Source organism: Pyxicephalus adspersus, chromosome 1, assembly GCF_032062135.1.
Source record: "Pyxicephalus adspersus chromosome 1, UCB_Pads_2.0, whole genome shotgun sequence".
Taxonomy (NCBI): domain Eukaryota; kingdom Metazoa; phylum Chordata; class Amphibia; order Anura; family Pyxicephalidae; genus Pyxicephalus; species Pyxicephalus adspersus.
Genome location: NC_092858.1, coordinates 126,685,740 through 126,701,284, shown reverse-complemented (window position 1 = coordinate 126,701,284; position 15,545 = coordinate 126,685,740). Strand labels below are relative to the sequence as shown.

Here is a 15,545-nt window from a genome sequence, read left to right as displayed (position 1 = left end):
GAGTGAGCCATGGGGGTATTAGAATTAGACATAGTGCACCTTTTAATAAAATGGACCAAGTCACATCCCCTCCACTTCTCTACAAGAAATGTCTTTGTACCGAGGGCTGTGTCTGTAATTAAGCTACACCAGCACTAGAGTAGGAGAGCTTGAAGCAACACTTACTGAGAAAAAAAAGTTTTGGAGGCATTCGTCAGGTACAAATTATGTCATGTAGGGGAACAAAGCAATAGAAATGAAGAAGACCTATAAAGATTAAAATAAAACTCTCATGAAGCACAATTCCAACAGAGAAGCTTATGTATCCAGGAGCTCTGCGTGTAATGTGACCCAGAACTAGTGGCATACCCAGAAAGCAGATACTTTGGGCCTGATTTATTAAAGCTCTCCAGGGCCAGAGAGGATACACTGAAGCTGGGCCATCCAGCAAAACTGGAATGGATATGGTCCAAGATTCAAAACATTTGACGTTGAAGAAATTCAGTCCAGGTTTTCTGGATCACCCAGCTTCACTGATGAAAGTGTATCCTCTCCAGTCTTGGAGAGCTGAGGCTTCCCTCACTGATTTTTTTGTTTCATTTCCCTTTAATAAAACACTGGTCTCGGGGATACGTTTTTCTTATGGTTCAAAGAATCCTACCAGCAGCTTTAAATGGTTCCGAGACAATTGAACACAGGAGTTTTCTTAGGCTATCACTATAAAGTGACTGTGTTGTGGTTACATTCCTAGCTATATTTAGCCATCTGTAAATGTAGAGAACCTTATCTGTTTTGATTCATGAGGTTCGGGCCAGATATGCCACCAGAAACTGGCCAGGATGTGTATGTAGTGGTCTGCATTCCTGACCACATGAAAAACGACACATCATGTTGTCTTCAATCTCATACAGCTGAAGGCAATTATAGTTGTGGGTGGCCACTGCTTTGTCCCCACATGGCGAGCACTATTGTAGCCAAATAGATGAAGTTTGTTTTTTGTATAATTTCCTGATTCACAATTAGCGCAATGGGAAGCTTTTTGTTCAGAGCAGCAGCAGCAGGATAAGAAATCCAAGGGAACAGACAATGAACCGGTAGCTTCTATACCACGATAACACACAATATATTTTTCAGACACTGCTGCATGCAGTGCAAATAAATATTGTTACAATCTTTGAGGTTTGACAATTTCCATTTAAACCACACTTTATACAGTGCATTTGTTTCAATCTGATTGTGTTTCAGAAGAGAAAGATGTTCCACTTCAGTTCTTTATAAAAGACAATCGATTAAAGCTTTTGTCGATAAAAACCTGGCTGTAAAGGAACAGTACAAATACTTATAGTCATGTGAAAATGTAAGTGCACTTCATAGAACTAGTTGTGTTTTAGCATATTTGAGCACATATTTATACAGTGCCTACAGATAAAAGTAATATACATGAATCAAATGACCTTACCTGGTGGTAATCAATTACTGCCTTTGATACACATGGACCTGGAAGATTCTCATGGGGGAATATCTGATTCCTTGTTTTATAAATAGAGCCTATAGTGTTTTCAAACTCATAATCTAAATTCATGAAAATGTAAATTTGTAATGTGGATAAAAAAACATGCATTTATTTACCATTGCTTCAGTTGCAGGATTGGTTCCCAAGATCAATAACCTACTTTGGGTTTATGTTTGTGGGACCTGTGTCATTTACACCTGAGATATCCAGTCTCTGGTGTTCTGTTTGCTATTGATTTGTTTTAAAGTTTTATCTTTATGCCATGATCAAAATACATCATTAATTCCCTCATAGGTAAAAGCCAGCTTGACAGTTCTTTGGAACTCAAGTATTTCACTGCAATTAAAATAATTTATAATATAAACAGATTTCAATGGATTGCTTATGTGACCATGAATGGTTGGCCCTGTAAATGCAGGCTAAGAGCTGGCTGTTTGATGCTCAAAAAGTCCTCTAGAGAGCTAAAAATATACGCAGGTAACTCTTCCGACAAAGTCAAAGTTCATGCTTTTAATATAAGAGAATGTGAAGAGATGGAGAAAAGAACATTAGAGTAAGACTACAGTTTGACATTGAACGGGTAAGCAAAGGTCAAACCTTCTCAAACATGTGCTGTGGACTGATGAATCAAAGACAGAGTTGTCTGTGCAATATAACACTGGAAATACTTACAAAACGACTGTGTTTTAGTAGAAGAACCTCATACAAACTTTGAAGAATGGTATTAAAAATATAGTGCTTGAGGTCGTTTAACTGTTTTGGCGTCTGGTTTGCTTTCAGTCATTAAGTCAACTATAATTTTGCATTACATCAAAGTGTGCTGGATGGCACTTTGAGGACATCTGTCTATAATTAAACTTGCAGCAGAAATACAATATACACAATGTTGATCTGAAGCACACTACCACATTCACCAAAGAATGGTTCAAAAAGAAGAAATGGAGGGCAATGGGCTGGCCAAGTACTCATTTGAATCCGATTGCACATGATAAACCCTAACAAAGGTTTTAAATGGGCAGTTAATGGAAGGTAACCCACAAACATGTTGAAGAATTTAAAAAATAAATGATTGGTCAGAAATTTCATGATTGTCTTTATAAATATGTTTACATATGTTAAGAGTCAACATTTTCCATGGGTGTACATACTTTATTCACATTGACATTCACTTTCTTGAAAAACTACACTTGCTGTAAAAACTTCTGCATCCGAAACTGTTGTGTCAAATGTGTTGGATCCTGAAGATTCCCTCTACAGGTATTGCTCTGCAAGAGGGCAAAGATCTAAGGCACAGGTAGTAGGACAGGTAAATATTTGTACAGGCAACTTTCACTATGCATTGGTCTCTATAACTAATTTAAATGGTTCTGCATATGTTGACATTAGAATATATTAAACATCCTGGTAAAACACAAGTAATAGAAGAACTATGTGATAAATATTACTATTTCTTGTAATAAAATCAATTTTTTTGTTCTAAGGACTGCGGCATATGGCCATTTTAAAAATGGTTGGCATGGGTGTTGATGGAGGTGGTGTTTTGGAACTCTACCCAATCAATGGTAAGAAAATATTAGTTGAATTATAGATTGTGGCATGCTTTTAAAGTTCATATTAACTATGCTGGCAGTTTTATAGCATTATGTGCCCCTTAAGTCCAGTTTTATTTTTAAATCCAGGCAGAGGAGTTAGGAATCTTATACATGTGTCATATTTGATTTTAATTTCTCTTAAAAAAAACTACTTTCCTAATTTTAATTTACATTATTTTGTTATTGTGCTTCTACATTTCTTCAAAAAAGCATGGAATAATAGTCATAGCTAAAAGTTCTAATGCTGCATATATAGCTGTGATGAGAATCCTGGTGGTAACATCACATTACTATTGTCAGGGTTGACTTTGACATAATTCTGGGTAATTCTTTTGTGACAGGGAGCACTGGCTATCTCCCTAGGTGACTGCTAGCATTGCTTATGGCCACATATGGCCCTAGATGTGTAAATTACAAGATTGCCTTATATAACTTCAAATATAGTGGCAGGTAAAACACTCCACATACTGTATATTGTAGGAATTTAACAAAACATTAGCAATAAAAATGTCTAAAAAAAGTTATACATATTGCCGTTCAAAAATTATTCTTTTTCAATTTTTTTCCATCCAACATTTAGATTCAAACTTTGAAAAGAGGAATGGGAGTTCTTGGAGTTCTAATGTAATTGTAGGGATTGGGCTTCCATGGTCCTTTCCAACCCTGTATCCTCACAACCTCCATATAATACAGTTACCTACTGGTTAGGCTCAATTAGCAAAAACATAACTTTACTTCCAACAACTTTTCTCAGACATTGTCTTGAACCAACAGGGCCACCTTCCTGGCCTGAGATGCTAGCCTAAAGATCACACACTCAGATCAATCACTCAGGTTTGATAAGGATCAGCCCTTTTCTTTAGCCTTTAACCTTTGACGCAAGGGTACAATATTGCATTCTAAATACTGTGGTTAAGGAGACTGGGGTTTTTGGGCCAGTGAGGTTAAATGTGTAAAGTAAGGTCTCAAGCTGGGCTACTAATAGGAAATCAATGGGGACCGTAGTGAACATCCAGTGGGGTGGCCAACACAGGCAAGGTTCCAACCACATAAGACTGCCTATTCTCACTCATCTAGAATTCAGGGGCTGCTTTTTAGTGGTAAAATGTAGTTTTGTAATATTCATGTTACTATGCATTATGACACATCAGAAATGTATTGATGTAATAGAGTTACTAAAGTGTATTGATCAGACTGATGCCATTTAACTATTTTTGCCCATCACAGGAAGTTCCAGTGTTGAAAGAGAAGATCTTTCCTTTAACTTGGTAAAAGACATAAGAAATTATTTTCAAGTCAGCCCTGAATATTTCTCCATGCTCCTGGTTGGCAAAGATGGCAATGTAAAATCTTGGTACCCTTCACCCATGTGGTCCATGGCAATTGTCTATGATTTAATTGACTCTATGCAGCTCAGAAGACAGGAAATGGCTATTCAACAGTCCCTGGGAATGCGTTGCCCAGAAGATGAATATGGAGGATATGGTTATCATGGTTACCCTCACCAGGGATATGAAGATGGCTATCAGGATGACTATCGACACCATGAGGGACACTATCATAGATATCATGACTAATACTTACTTGGCTAAGACTAATGTTTTTATTATAAAACTGAATATGTAAATTACACATTTCAGAATGATAAAAGTGCTAAATATTGTTTTCCTATATATGTTTTTGAAAAAATGGTTCAAGCAGGGACTGTTCTGTAATCCTGAATTGCATCTTGGTTATGGTAAATGAAAAGAACAGGATAGCATTTTATTTACTTAATTTCTTTCTTGTTTCATATATATTTATTTAAAATGCTACAGACTCACATTGACTGTTTGCCAAGTAGGCCATAAGCATATTTTATATGGTGTCAGATTACACATACATTTGTTGGCTTCTCCAGCCCCTCCGATATTAAGAAATTCTTCCAACATATTCACTCTTGTGATGGATTATGTGAGATATTTATGCTTTCTAAGTCTTTACTATATTACATTGGTATGCCACAGAGAATATTTCATCTTCCCACTAGGCCCTAACCCTATTCATGTTGCAGATATTGTGCAACAAAGACATTAGGCTTAATTCATAAAAGTAGAATGCATGTTATTTTTTACACTATCCTATTTTTATGATCAAAAAAGGATTTACACTTCTGCAAAGTTTTAATCACACAGATCAACAGAAAAAAAAATTAAAAATGGCCATTAGATGTGGTGATTTTTTTTTACAGGAAGAGGTGTCAAGACTAGTAAAATGAAGGTTGTTAGTACAATGTCTATCAAATTATATATCTATATTTGTTACTAAAATTGGGATTTAAAGAATAAATAGGGCTATTGTGTGTAGGACGTCATACTCAGGGCACATAGCAGTGTTTACAGCAAATGCAGAAATAACACCGAGTCCATCTAGACCAGCCATTCACAATGTTTTTACACAGGAGCAGAGGTCGGCAAACTCCGGTCTCTGGGCCAGATATGGCCTAGCCGGAAATTTGTTCCGCCCTAACGCCCCCTGGCCGATCTGGCCTAATGCTGGCCGGCAACCTGTGGCTCTGGAGCCTCAGGTTTCCGGCTGGGATTAGGCCAGAACAAACTACTGGAGGCGCATGCGGCTCTTGAGCCTCCTCTTGCTGTGGCTCCCTGAAGGGAATTGCAGAGGAGAGGGAATGTTCCCAATTTACCCCGGCGACGGAAGTGTTAATGCCGGCCGGGGTAAATAGGAAACATTCCCCTTCCTTCGTATGCATTGCAGTGGAGAGGGAATTCCCTTAAGGGGGCGTTCCTGGTGGGGGCCGGAGCCATTAGGGCGGGACTTGAGAGAGAGTCCAGCCTAGTATGCTCCTGCCCACCCCTGAAATGGCCTAGTGGCCAAAAAGTTTGATGACCCCTGCCCTAAAGGAATCCTTAGAATAATGTTCAGGTCCCAGGGAAGCCCTAACAAAATAAATTCATTGGAAAATGCTTCTTACATTGATGCCAGTGTGCAGAATGTGCCTCTTACTATGGTGATCCAAATTCAATAGATAAAAGATTATTGGGGTTCATACTTGTGGGCCTGCCAGGTGGCAATAAACCACAAATTTTGCATGTACCATTAGATAGAAGGACAGTTACCACAACTTACAACCAAGATGATGTCGGCAACTAGCGGTCTTGCAAAGTACAGCGGGACAGGCAGAAGCAGAGTCAGGAGACAGGTAACATGCTGGCAGGTACAGTACAAGGCAATAAAGTGGAGAGGGTTAGGTAGCAAGCTATAGATATTTTCAGAGGTCTGAATCCAAACGCCAAACCAGGGGTAATTCAAAGAACAGATCTAGAGTCAGATCAGAGTCTTCAGTTAGACCACTCAGCAAAGGAGTGAAGTTGAAGTGTTTAAAAAGTCTGCACAACTAATTAGCATGTAATTACATGTGTGAAGGTTTTACACCTGACTTTCTCACACATAGGTGCAGTGCACACAGTAACCTTGCACCGTGCTCAGACAAATGAGCAGGCGCACAACAGTCTTAAGCATCTTCTCAATCATCATGCTCACACAAACCAGCAGGTGTACAAACTGTTCTGAGCATTCTCCTATAGTTCCATTATGGTCCTACATTTTCAGGTATGCGCAAACGAATGGGGGATGAGGGGTTAATAAATAAATGCTCAGTTCAGGTTTGTTTTAAGGCATCGGCTAAAAGATTTTGGAATGTCTTATGTCAACCACAAATCATTTCTTTTTTTATTTAATATTTGAAATGTTCTTTAAACTTTTAAATTCCTTTTCTTCATGTGGCACATGTTTATGTATATTTTGTTTAACTTCAAGAGACAGATAATTGGTCTTTATTTTTGCATTTGATAAGCAGTGTCATGGCCTGTATTTGCTTTCTATGCAGTATACAGCCATTTTATAAGATTATATATAGTAAATATAAATTTAAGGCATTTCAATATGCAGTAAGGTCACATCATTGGACTGTATGTGAAATGCCTCTTCTTTGTGTCAAACTGCCTTTTTATCCATTGGAGTAAAATGATACCTATGTGGTCTCTCTGTAACATAGGCTATTGGATATATTTTGTTCCGTAAGTAACGTTTATTGGAACAAATGAAATATTATGTAAGGCTAAATGTAACCTTTCACCTTTCTAATATGCCCTTGCTAGTGCAAGAATGTAAATACAATGTTTTCTACCAGCCTTCTTCTTTGGATGCACATCAGCACTCTGTGTCAGAATATATAAACCTCAGCAGTGGAATGCGCTGAGAATAGCCACCCTGATAAGGAAGGTGCAATAAAAAAAGAACACATTAGCGTAAGCAAATCCCAATATATTTTTGAAGGAAAAACGTTAAGAAAATGTTTGGTATGACTACAGGATCTAAATGAGCTTTAGGATGAATAATCTAGATTGAAAAAATATACAGATAAAGCTGAACCTCTTTCTATGATGGTGATGTTATGTTCGCGTAATAGAACATACCTTCTATACCAATAATTTTTGTGATAGAATAAAAAAAAAAAAAAAAACTAGAAATAACAGCCATGAAAAATTCTACTTTGACCATTAAAGCCATATAAAAATGGCATATAGAATGCAAACTGTTGTTTACTATATATTATGAACTTATCATTGGAGGTGGACTGTTAAAACCATACACAATTTATTAAACCTGTTGTTCATAATATGCAAGATGACAGTATTGTAGCACTAGTTTGTAAAGCAAAGATGGTGTGCGAAAACAAATAAAATGTGCAATCAATCAATAAAGATTTTTTAAAAACAATCGATCCTCATGTGATTTTTTTTAATCTACATTTTATCCACTAGCCTCTTTTATACCTGCAGTCTAAAATAGTATTGTTAGCCACCCCCAGGTGCCCCTAAATTTGTGTGTTACTGGTGTATACAGCGATACAGTGGGATTCCATGTGGTCTCCCCCTCCAGAATCCCATAAGGTTAGTGCTCATTGGCCCATGGGTAGTCTCAGGTAATTTTTCTTTGCCTGCTTAATGTACCAATTGGGTTCTGATCAATACTGCATGATAATTGGCATAACCAGTGTATGCCTAACTTTTATATAATGGGGAATGGCAGTATAGAAAATATGAGGGAAACAGTGGGATGGTTTAGAGGATTTCTGCACTTTTTCTTTCAAAGGATGCCGCAGCATGCGGTAAACAAAAAGGAGCTCTAAAAAACTTTTCACGCTTGAGGAGACAGGGCCATTTGGGGCCACTATGGCTTGCAGAGAGGTGGTGTGAGCCCTGAGAAGGGCCAAGGCACAGAATCAGAAGCAGTAACCAGGTCTTCTCCAGAGCCTCTAGCAGTGAGGATGTTATGCTGCTGGTTACTGCCAGGTTGCGGTCCTTGGGCACACCAGGGTGGGCAGGATGATGCACGGTACAAAATCACTAGGCAAGAGAATTGTCTAGGAAGGCCAGAGTCACAGCAGGCAGCAAGCAAGAAGGGTTGGGAATAAACCAGGGTTCAAGAACCAGAAATCCAAGGAACACTGGAACATAACAAGGGAACAGGCATGCATATACCAGACAGGGGAGTAAGGGGTTAACACAGGAGCTGGATAGGAAGAGCACTGAATTAAGCAACAGGTGTGCAGGAACTTCTCAGCAGTGCTAGGAACTTGGCACTAGTGGAGACACATTACATGAACGCTGAGTGCGATGTTTGCTACTAAATAGCCAGGGATGATTAAGAGGCTATTTCCTGATTGGCTGGTGAGGTGGACGAAACTGATAAAACTTGGGAGAGCAGGCAGCCCAGGGTCACAACTGCCTGCACGCTCAGGAGAGAGGCGCCTGTTCTTTAGGGAGGAAGAGGTTAAGTGTGACACAACCCATTAGTGAGAAGCCAAATATCTTGCTTTGATCATCCTAATTTAAAGAAAGGTTCTACTAACGTACAATTAAAAAATCAAGTTCAAAAAATCATTTAGAAAAATAATGGTGGAAATACATTACATATAATTTTTGATAAATTAGGGATCTGCTTATGGACATATGGGCTTATGGACACATGGACTTAGAAGATTTCAGTACATGACAGATTCACTGTTATAAATAGACACCAAGATGTTAGATTTGACAGCTGAAGAAGGTAGTGGTGGACCTGCAATAGTAGGATGTGGAGATGGCGGCTTTGGGAGACGCAGGGGTGGCAGACACTGAAAAAGGTAGGTGGTGCTATAATCAGCAAGTATTCAGTGCCTCTTTGAATATTATGGAAACACTTGTGCTGGTGACAACCAAGAGGACATTTACCTGACTTTGAAGAGATTTTCTTGGACTTCCTGGTATGCCTACAGAACACTCATGAGTGAAGGAGTGAAGGAAAATCTTTACAAATGGGACACCATTTGTAGACACCATTGTCTACACAATCCAGAACTAAAAACACATTTTAAGATAATTTAAGAGACATCTTCAAAATGCAAATGTTCTAAAATTTGCATATCACTATATGCAAATATTTCTGGTTCATTGGTGTTATTAATAAACAGGTTTTATATAGTGCCAACATATTACACAGCGCTGTGTATTAAATAGGGGTTGCAAATGACAGACAGATACAGGCAGTGACACAGGAGGAGGAGAGGACACTGCCCCAAAGAGCCTTCAATCCTAAAGAAGACTGTCACTTTTTTTGTGAAAAACAAATAATGCCCAAAATAATGCTGCACGGACCACACCCACTCTGATTCTGAGAACATGCTCTGCACTGACACCGCGCTCCGTGCACAGGGAATCCCTCACGTCAAACTGGTGAGCACCCCCCCCCAAATCAACTCCAGGCCTTTTATCTGCTTAATTGATAATGACATAACAAAGGAAATGCCCACACCAGCCCATGAAATAGCCTTTGAGTCAATTGTCCAATTATGATTGTGTAAAAAAAAGGCTTTATGAAACTGATAGAGATTTTATGCAGGCAATGAATTACATAAACAATGCTGGATCGATGACCTAGCTGCAGCATGTGCTAATAGTAATACAGCATATTGTAAGGAATGTTGTTTCATCCAAATAGAAATAGAAACACGTGGCAGGATAATGGGAAAAGGGTCAGCCTGAGGACAGATGTAAAAGAAAAATAAAAACCCTTGTAGAAGCATGAACATGTACATGTGTACATAAAGTATGGATGTTTTGCTATAGCACTTAAGTCATTTTGGTAAAATAGTTAATAGAAGAAGAATGCAGGGACATTAAGGGGAATTAATGAGGTTTTATTTTAAGGCGTAGAGCATAATGAAAACAATGTTCAATTTGGTAACACTTCAAATATTTAGCAGCTGGTAGCTGTCTACATATATACAGCAAGTAAACAAAGAGTTCTAGTGCACAGTTAGGTCCATAAATATTTAGACAGACAACTTTTTTCTAATTTTGGTTCTGTACATTACCACAAATTATTTTAAATGAAACAACTCAGATGCAGTTGATCTGCAGACTTTCAGCTTTAATTCAGTGGGTTGAACAAAAAGATTGCATAAAAACGTGAGGAACTAAAGCCTTTTATTTTATTTTTTTTTTTTTTTACACACAATCATTTCATTTCAGGGGCTCAAAATTAGTTGGACATTTGACTCAAAGGCTATTTCATGAGCTGGTGTGGGCAATTCCTTCGTTATGTCATTATCAATTAAGCAGATAAAAGGCCTGGAGTTGATTTGGGGGGGGGGGGCGCTGCTGTATGTGGAAGATTTTGCTGTGACAGACAACTTGCGGTCAAAGGAGCTTTCCATGCAGGTGAAAACAAGCATTCCTTAAGCTGCCAAAACAGAAAAAAAACAAAAAAATTGACCTTAGACTGTATAAATGACATAGAACCATGCGTAGGGACATTGGATTGTGAGCCCCTTTGAGGGAGAGTTAGTGACACGACTATGGGCTTTGTACAGAGCTACCGTGTTTCCCCGAAAGTAAGACCTACCCCGAATATAAGACCTAGCACTTTTCCCCCAACCTGCCCTAATATAAGACCTACCCCGAAAATAAGACCTAGTAGAAAAATAAAAAAAATAAAAAAAAAATAAAAGCAAACATTAATTAAAACAGTACTCACCGAGCGGGAGACAGCGGGCGTACACACAGCCGGCTAACACACAGCCGCACAAGCCGATGCTTTCCTTGTAGTTCCGGCTCCTGTCACAGGCGGAGTGATATTACATGCACTTCGCCTGTCAGAAGCTGAAGTGCATGTAACCAGGCTAGTTCTAGTGAGCCCTTAAAAATGTGTTAAAAAAAAAAATTAAAATAATATACTCACCTGATACGCGATCCTGCGTGTGTTTCTGGCTGCAGCATGTCTCTCTTCTCTCCTCTGCCAGCATCGTGTTTTCTCCTGTCTGTAAAGCAGAGCGAAAGAAACCGGCACAGCGCCACCTGCTGTTCCATATCCTAACTGCCGAACAGTGGAAAAAAAGCACAGAGTGATCAGAAGGGGAATTTGTAAGGGGAATTTGGGAATATGGTGTTTTTTTTCATTAAAAAAAGTATATAAGACCTACCCTGAAAATAAGACCTAGTGTGTTTTTGGAAGCCCAAAAAAATATAAGACAGTGTCTTATTTTCGGGGAAACACGGTATGTAATATGATGCCACTATAAAAATACTGTGTAGTAATAATAATAATAATAATATGTATATATTAACCTCCCAACCGTTAAGCCCGTACTTTTTCGTACTAAAAAAAGTTGCAATTATTGTTAACCCCGTACTTTTCTCATTATATTAAAATCTCACTTACCTGGTCGTGCTGTGCTCATCCAGCGTCGTGTCCGTGTTCCAGCGTCGTCCTCTAGCGTCGATCTCCCTCTCCAGTGTCGGGTGCCTTCTCATATACCAGCGGGACCGGTAAGATGCCGGCCGGCGAACCACAAGATGCCGGCCGGCTTCTTACCTGGTCCCGCTGATCATCCAGCGTCGTTCTCGTTCCAGCGCCGGGTGATCTCTGAAACAAGAAGCCGGCCGGCGGAGGAAAAAAAAAGCCGGCCGGCTTCTTGTGCGTGCTTACGTGATGACGTCAGCGCGTGTGCGGGAAATTCAAATTGAAACTCATTCATTCATTTTGTATTGGATTGAACACAAACTCCTGTATCCAATCCAATATAAAATAATTAAAAATAAATACAAAGTATGTATTTTGTATTGGATTGGATACAGGAATTTGTATTCAATCCAATACATAATGAGAGTTTGAATTTTGTTCTCATTTTGTATTGGATTGAATACAAAGTCCTGTATCCAATCCAATACAAAATAATAGAAAATATATTTATGTGGTTTTGTCTATAGGTATGTGACGGACACTAGGGAGGTGTTTTAGAAAAATATATTACTATACAGTATACCGAATTATCGCATTTTCAGTATTGGATTGAATACAAAGTCCTGTATCCAATCCAATACAAAATAATAGAAAATATATTTATGTGGTTTTGTCTATAGGTATGTGACGGACACTAGGGAGGTGTTTTAGAAAAATATATTACTATACAGTATACCGAATTATCGCATTTTCAGTATTTTTCATTTATTTATGCATTCTTGTTTAAGCTGAATTTTGTGTTTTTCCTTTAATTTTATTAAAAGTAGTTTTTTTTTTGTTTTACATGATTGTGTGTTTCAAACATTTTTTATATTCATTATATCTACTAGACCCCTATTCGGACATATTTCTGTAAGTTACAGGTCTACAATTAAAAAAAAAAAAAAATTCATGAAAACCTGTAACGCTTTTGGTACAGAAATCTAGACCTCAGTGTAACGCCCAGGTGGTTAACCAATAAGTAGCAATTGCTTTGTCTGCAGGATGACTTACCACTATTTTGTAAACAGACCTGAATAGCAGAACTATTACTACTACTCCCAACACACATCTGCCTGACTTGATAAGAAGGACAACCCCTACTCCTTCTTTCTTATGCAAGTTTAAACCTACACTAACCAATGGTGAACTTATATGTTTTTGATTTTGTACCAAGGTATATTGCTCAGGTTTTTCACAGGCAGTATTTAAAAATATCCCTAAGGAATGAAACAACATGTTTTTCTAATCATTTAAATATAATTTTTTCCTTGAATACCTTAGGAAACAATCTCCTCCAAAAACCTCCTAAATTCAGCACATGCAGCATTAATATACATCAAGTTGTATAAATCAGATTTTCAGAAATTGAACAGTTTTGAGTATAAATATGCATTTGTTTATTATGTTAAAAACATGGCAAAGTGAAACCTGAACAGAATTCATTTTTTATCCCTTTGTAGGTTTATAAGAAAAAATAATTTAAACAATGCATAATAAATTCTTGAAGCTTCCAACGTACCATCAAAATAGATCTATTATAGTAATAAATACTGTGTTGTATAGGTAACAGTCTAGATGAATACTGAATTAAGCAAGATAAAATAAGCAAGAAAATAAGGTAAACAGACAAATCACAAAATGGGCCAAATCTATATAGCTGATTGTACTGTTGTAGATTATACGTTGATACATATCCACAAATCTATTTTTTTGTCCTAAGACAGAAGTAAAAATCATCAAGACAATTGGCCTGATTTATTAAAGCTCTCCAGGGCTAGAGAGTACACACTTTCATCAGTGAAGCTGGGTGATCCAAAAAAGTCATTTGCTATTTGTTTGTCAATCCTGGAACAGATCCACTTCAGTTTCACTGATAAAAGTGTATTTTCTCCAGCATTAGAGAGCCTTAATAAATTAGGCCCAATAACTGTAATCACGATAACTACAGGCAATCATGGCAGGAGAAGTACAGATTCCTTCTAAAAATGCCAAATCTATAATTAACATGCTAATAAAATGTAAAGCTTTATGTTATTGACCCAGAAGTGATATTTCAGAATACCTATCAAAAATACTGACCAGGTGTACATATTTGTTCCATTTTGGAAACATAATAATAACCACAATGCTTTTTGTTTCCTAACTCAAGCAGGTAAACAAAGTTTCTTTATTTGAATATCATGTTGAATGTTTTTCAATACATAGGGAATGGTTACCAACCAATGAAAAATTAGAAAAGCCAGCTTTATAAATATGACCCAATTTAAATACACTAAAATTATTGTCATTATTAATATACAGTAGGATCTCGCCTATCTGGCTTGCAACTACCCAGCCTCCGTACTATCCGGCCTGGTGCAGAGGCCGAAAAAAAAAAAACTCCATTATTAAATGCCGAGGCGGTGCAGGTGGACGTGTGCTGCAATGCTCCTGCATGGCACACTATGCAACGTTGCTGCTACCTGCTCTCCAGAACTGTGTCGGATGTCTGCAGGTGCAGCGTGGGTAGGGCTGGAGCATGTGTGGAGTTAAGTATAGTGTTTTATTAATGGAACTTCGGACTATCCAGCTTTTTTGTTATCTGGCCTATCCTGCCACCACATTAGGTTGTTGTTACAAAATATTAATTGTTAAGTCTCATGTCTTCACTTTTTCTCTATAGTATACAATTAACTACACACAACCTATTCAGAGTCAGAAAAGCATGCAGGAACAGATACATTCTCTATAGCACACTGAACAGGCTCTGAGCTTGTAAATAGATGTTTCTATAGAGGCAACAACATTTTTGCATATCTAAAATGGTGCTGATCTATGTGTTTGTTCATACATATATTTATATAATATTCTGCTGTTTAAAGGTTGAAGTAAATAACACCCATGAATACTTAACTCTACTTTCTTGCAATGAAACTGCAAATTTGAAAGTCAGTAGATGTGACAATCAAAGGTAGATGTGGTGTCAAAATGAAGGATAGGTTAGAGATAATATTTGACCAGCGACGGGCTTTAAAAATGCTCATTTACACTAGAGGGTAGACAAACAAACAGGCTAACTAAACTGCCAATACCTTGGTTCACCTGTCTGGGATAAAAACAAAAAAAAAAGGAGACCTCATAGACTTATGGGATTTGTCATCCAATCAAAGTAACAAAAAAAAAAAAAAAAGTTTAGTTGTACTGTTGTGGCCTCTTATTAGTGAGACTTCTTGGGGGAATCCAAGATGACATTCTGACCTCCATACACACCATATACAAATTAAATAATAACCAATCATGTGCAAGAATATAAGTATAAATGGTTTTCTCTTGTACTCTTACTTCATGTGAATAATCTCTTGCAGAGTAAACAGCCTGAACTGTAGTTTTTTTTTTACATCTGTCACTTGAATAAAAAATTGAAATTGTTTAAATCACTGGTCATATAAAATACATGTACAATGAAAAATACTTTATAACTATAACCCTATTTTCTGAAATCTTTTACAACCTGGTACTTTTGCTTTCAACTTGAAAAGCCACCAAGTTTAAATGTCAAACTGTTTTCAGAATTGTATGTGTGTGTATATATATATATATATATATATATATATATATATATATATATATATCTCACACAAAATACATAAATAGCA

General features: G+C 37.5%; 1 protein-coding gene across 1 annotated transcript in view; it reads left to right on the top strand.

The window, feature by feature from the left end:
• Window positions 1–7,863, top strand: part of CCDC80 (coiled-coil domain containing 80) — a 76,516-nt gene extending 68,653 nt beyond the window's left edge. Inside the window, exons 7-8 of the mRNA XM_072426787.1 lie at window positions 2,974–3,054; window positions 4,312–7,863. The gene's annotated coding sequence lies outside the window, so the exon portion shown is untranslated. The remainder of the gene's footprint in view (window positions 1–2,973; window positions 3,055–4,311) is intronic.
• Window positions 7,864–15,545: the final 7,682 nt, after the last annotated feature.